Source organism: Pinus tabuliformis, chromosome 8 (genome assembly GCF_031772625.1).
Source record: "Pinus tabuliformis cultivar Carrire ecotype Pingquan chromosome 8, CPIR1, whole genome shotgun sequence".
Lineage (NCBI taxonomy): Eukaryota > Viridiplantae > Streptophyta > Pinopsida > Pinales > Pinaceae > Pinus > Pinus tabuliformis.
This window is the reverse complement of record NC_142294.1, coordinates 913,175,021-913,181,157: the sequence shown is the minus strand read 5'-3', so window position 1 is coordinate 913,181,157 and position 6,137 is coordinate 913,175,021.

Below are 6,137 nucleotides of genomic sequence, written 5' to 3'. Positions count from 1 at the left end.
TGAGACAAACCATTGCCATGTAGCTTGACACATTCAGGATTCAGCAAAAGAAAGAAGAAGCTGAGAGAGCCTTGGCTATCTTCTGCCCTAGGTGCACAAGGAGACACCCTAAGAACGAATGTCCATTGCATTCGGTTGAAGTGTGTCTTGTTTGTGAGGAGGACCATCCCACAAATCAGTGTCCAACCTTACCTGGGTTTAAAGCCATGTACCAAGGGACAGAAGCTCCCACAGAGCCTCTCTATTACCTCAACCAAAGGAGGCCACAGGGATCTAGACCTTATCAGCAAGGGATGCAAGGGGCATCTCAAGCTTATTACAGCCCCAACCAATCGACTCCTATGCCTTCCTGGGGTCCCCCTGCTCATCCTTCATGGTCCATGCCGCCTCCATGGTCTTATCCACCTTAGTACCCCACTCAACCTACTTCTCATTCATATCACTCACATGCCCAGCCACAGCCTCAATGGAATGCACCTCAGTCGGGGTGGAGGCCCCAATACAACACTCCTCCTGCCATCTTGCCTCCACCACCAGTTCAACCTCAGCCATTACCTCCTGCTCCTCCAAGGCAACCTCAAATGCCTGCTCAACCGAACCCAAACCCCAACAATAGAAAGGCCCAACAGGTATACACTGGGGAAACCTCATGCCCTACCTATGTTGTGGAGATCCAGGAGATCAATCTTCGATCTGGAAAGACTCTACCAGATCGCCAACCTCCTCCCCCAGAGGATGAGGAAGATAAACAGGAAAGTGAACCAAAGGCTATTCCACCCTATCCTGAGAGACTAACAGCCACCACACAACCCAACCCAGAGGAGGAAGAGCTTCTGGGTGAGCTCAAGAAGTTGTGTGTAAAAATACCACTTCTCCAAGCCATCAAGGATGTGCCAATATACAACAAACTGGTTAAGGAGAGGTGTTTCAAACACCCAGGCAGACGGAAGAAAGATGCCTCAACTATCAATGTCATAGGACAACTGTCTGACCTTATGTTAGGACAAGTCATCTGCCCAAAGTACCTAGATCCTGGAAGTCCTGTAGTAGATGTTCACATCAATGGCACCATTATACCTCACACCTTGATCGATCTGGGGGCTGCCATTAATGTGATGACCAGGGATACCATGCTTAAGCTTAATCTTCAGGGTTCCTTGAGGAAGACCTCGACAGTACTGCAATTAGCAGATCGCTCCACCGTGACTCCCGAAGGGATGGTGGAGGATGTCTTGGTCTCTATTGACTCTTGGGAATACCCTGCAGACTTCCTGGTTCTGCAACCAAAGGCCAAGCTTACTGGATATCCTCTCATTTTGGGAAGGCCTTGGTTAGCTACTGCAGATGCTTACATAAGTTGTCGTGCAGGAAACATGACCATCAAAAATGGTCCCATGTCCAAGCAGCTTGTCCTATACCCTCCCGCCCAACCCTCCTTGGAGCATGACTTACCACTCTGGTTGGAAGAAGGAGAGGAAGACGAGGTGTACTCAGCACCTCTGTGCACCTTAGATACCACTAGAAGAGACCCCCCAACCGAGGATGACTTGATCGAGACCTTGATCCAGAATCCACCTTCCAGTGCACTACCCTTAGAGAAATTGGTGGAGGATGCCTAAGCTAGCACCCTAGTGGATCTTTGTACAACCAACCCTGTTACTCCCAGAGTCAAGAATGTGGAGTTCGGCCCTGAGAAAGCATTGAAGATCGGCTTCTCCCTATCTCCTTCCTAGGAAAAGGAGTTGTGTAGTCTGTTGGCCAACCACCTAGATGCTTTTGCTTGGAGCTATAAGGAAATGAAAGGAGTCCATCCTTCGGTCTGTACCCATCATATATACATCAAAGAGGATTGTAAACCAGTTAGGCAACCTCAGAGGATAATGAATCCAGCCCTTAAGGACATTGTCAAGGAAGAATTGCAAAAACTGTTGGATGCCGGATTCATCTACCCCATCTCAGATAGTGAATGGGTGTCCCCTCTAGTGTTGGTTCCCAAGAAAAATGGGAAATGGAGAATCTGTGTGGACTACCGAGAACTGAAAAAAGCTACCAAGAAGGACCATTTCCCTCTACCTTTCATAGATCAAGTGTTGGATGGACTGGCAGGAAAGAAGTTCTTCTCTTTCCTGGATGGGTTTAGCGGGTACAACCAAATCCAAATCAGCCCGGAAGACGAAGATAAGACCACCTTCACTTGTCCTTGGGGTACCTTTGCCTATCGAGTCCTTCCCTTTGGGCTATGCAATGCTCCTGCTACCTTTCAGAGAGCTGTCTTGAGCATATTCTCGGAGCTGGTCCATGATGCAGTAGAAATCTATATGGATGACTTTACTCCTTATGGGGCCAACTTCCAGGAAGCATTGTCCAACCTGGGAAAAGTCCTAACCAAATGCACCGAGATGAATTTGTCCCTTAGTCCTGAAAAATGTGAATTCCTAATGATTGAAGGGACCGTGCTAGGCCATACCATTTCTTGCCAAGGATTGCAGGTGGATCCTAACAAAATTGCTCTCATCAAGAGGGTTCCACCTCCTCAAAAGGTAAGGGATGTCCGGAGTTTCTTGGGATTAGCAGGATACTACCGGAGATTCATTACAGATTTCAGCAAGCTAGCCTCGCCATTGTTTGGCCTGTTGGCAAAAGATGTGGAGTTTAATTGGACTGACGATTGTCAGAGGGCTTTAAATGAATTAAAGGACAAGTTGGTGTCAGCCCCAATCCTGAGAGGTCCAAACTGGGCCCTACCTTTCCACATCCACACTGATGCCTCGAACAAAGCCATAGGTGCAGCTTTAGGACAAGTTGAGCAAAAACTTCCATATGCCATTTACTTTGTTAGCAAAAACTTGTCCAAAGCTGAGCTGAATTACACTGTAACCGAGAAAGAATTCTTGGCTGTGGTCCATGCATTGAACAAGTTCCGACATTATATTACTGGTTACCAGACCTTTGTACATACTGACCATGCTGCTATTAGATATTTAATGAATAAACCAGATGTGAATGCTCGTATTATTAGATGGTTATTGCAGCAGTTTGATTTGACCATTGTTGACAAACCAGGTAGAGAAAATGTTGTTGCTGACTTTTTATCTAGATTGGATTTGTCTGCAGATGAGGATGGAACCGTGGATGACCAGATGCCTGATGAACATCTGTTTTCTATTTCAGTACTCTCTCCATGGTTTGCTGATATAGCAAACTATCTTGTTTCAGCTCAGTTCCCTCCACACCTATCTTCCAGAGAGAAGAGCAGAATCATCAGAAAAAGTGCCTCATTTACTTGGATCGAGGGCAATCTGTTCAAGCTTGGCCCCGATCAGATCTTAAGGCGTTGTGTAAAGGAGGAGGAAGTCTTTGATATCCTCCTCACTTGTCATGATGGGCCTTGTGGAGGACATTTTGCAGCAAAGAGAACTGCCTTCAAAATCCTGCAGGCAGGCTACTATTAGCCCACACTTCATCAAGATGTCAGAAGATATGTCACTCAGTGTGACCAATGCCAAAGAATGGGGAAACCGACCCAAAGGGATGAGATGCCTCTCCAACCTCAAGTGACTCTTGAGCCATTTGAGAAGTGGGGCATGGACTTTGTGGGCCCAATCAACCCCTCTTCGAGGCAAAGGACTTACATCATTGTGTGTACTGACTATTTGACAAAGTGGGCAGAGACCAAAGCAATCAAAGCAGCAACAGAAGAAAAGGTGGCCGAGTTCCTAAGAGAAAACATCTTCTATAAGTTTGGCTATCCAAGAGAGCTGGTCACCGATCAAGGGAGCCAGTTCACCTCCAACCTGGTTGAAGATCTCCTAGCTCATCACAAGATCAAGCATAGGACTTCCACCCCTTATCACCCTCAAGCAAATGGGCAGGTGGAAGTCACCAATAGGGCATTAGAAGGGATCTTGACTAAAGTGGTGATCAGCAGCAGAAAGGACTGGGCAGATCGCCTGGTTGAAGCCACATGGGCTTACAACACCACTTGGAAGACCACCACCGGCTTCACACCGTATGAGCTGGTCTATGGGAAGAGAGCTTTGTTGTCCATTGAGTTTGAATACAACACTTTGAGGATGGCAGCTCAGCTGGACCTAGATCTCAGCCATGCACAACAAGAAAGGCTACTGCAGCTGAATGGCCTAGATGAGCACCGAATGCAGGCCCTCCTTCACTCAGAAGTGGTTCAACTTCAGAGAAAGGTATGGCATGACCAACATCTCCATGACAAGCAATTTAGTCGGGAGATTGGGTTTTGTTGTATGACTCCAGATACAAAGATTTCAAGGGGAAGCTGAGAACCAGATGGCTAGGACCATATGCAGTGGAGAAATGCCATGACAATGGATCTGTCCTCATTCGAACCATTGATGAGGAAGCCATTCCCATGCTTGTCAATGGGCATCGTTTGAAGATCTACAGGAGACCTCTCTCAAGACAAGAGTTCATCAAAACTATAGAGAAATCTGTATTGGTCATAGAGAAGGGTTCTGCCTCTGCCTCTGGCATACCCTGAAGAAAAAAAATAAAATAAATAAATAAATAAAAATAAAAAAATAAAATAAAAATAAAAACACAAAAAAGAAAAAAGAAAAAAGAGAAGAATAAATAAGGATCCTTGGGTGAAAACCTCTCTGAGGCACCCAAGGCAGGTAGTAGGGGTGAAAACCTCATTGAGGCGCCCCTATTGTCTTTCAAAAAAAAAGAGAAAAGGTGAAAAAGATCCTTGAGTGAAAACCTCTCTGAGGCGCTCAGGGCAGATGGCACGGGTGAAAACCTCTTTGAGGCGCCCCTGTTATCTTTCAAAAAAAAAAAAAAAAAAAAAAAAAAAAAGAGAAAAAACAATAAGCAAAATATGGTAAAATTGCATGCAGGTTGCAGATATTCTATGGAGGAGAGGAAGCCCTTCAACTCAAAGCCAAGGGTCCTTACCATGCTGTCAAGGAACCTCACCAGCACCTCCTCCAAGGGTAACCATGTTTTTCCAAGGTATGTGCAATTTTATCATGGTTTGAATCTTCTACAGGAAGATGCTGTCTTTCTACAGGAAGATGCAGTCTTTCTACAGGAAGGCGCGGATTTTCTACAGGAAAGTACAGACTTTCTACAGGAAGGCCGAACTTTCTACAGGAAGCTCTGTGTTCTACAGGAAACTTCCTGTAGGAGTTTTTGACGGCCAGAATTCATCTTAGAAGGAGATTTAGCGACTATGGATTGGTTTGGATGCATGCAAGCCTCTGTTGGCACCCTTGCACATTGCTGTCACCTTGCTCCACCATCCTTGTCGACATGCGACCAAGTCCCTACACCAACAAAGAAGATCGATGAGTTCTCCCGGGAAAGCCATTTTCAAAGTTAAACAAATGATGGGATCTCATACCGCAGGCATCAAGAGCTCCGGGAACATGATTGAAAGGCCAGAACCTCCATCGTGCAGCATGCACCCAAGGAGAAAGGACTATTACGAGACACCTCGCGGGAATCCTGTAACAGTTCAACCTGCTCGAGTGGATACCATTCACAACACCGCCATCTGAAATGAAATGCAGGCGCATGCAAGCAACACATCCACTCCATCGTCGGCAGCCTGTAACCACGAGCCTCCGGGTCTGTGTAAGTCGCATGCAGCAGGTAGATCCACTCACCATCGTCCAAGAACTGGAAAAATCGTGTGCAGCCACGCAGGTAAGTGTCTCAACCCTTCCTTCCATCAAATCGCATGAATTTTACTTCGAAATTGTTTGCACAGCGTAAAATTGAATGGTTGAGCGGCCGTATGGCCAATCGACTGGCCACGTCGGCTAGTTAAAGTGTAATTGGATGTTTGGGTGGTGGCCACGACAAAGAGAATGAACGGCACGCACGTGAGAACACTCTCGTCAGAAGCATGAGTTTAACAGGAAAAGGCGGCGGCAAATCTGTGGGAATGGATGCAGCAGCAAGTGAATACGCAGGCGAATGATGGATGACGTCACCCAACGGTCCGGCGGGGACATCTCATCCCCCACGCCACGGATTGCACCGATTCAAAATCTAATCGGCTAGATCATGCGCATGCATTTATCATCTAACACTTCAAACTCGGGTGGCTATTCTGATCTCCTCTGCACGTTGATACGCCGAGCTGTTGGCTACCAGAA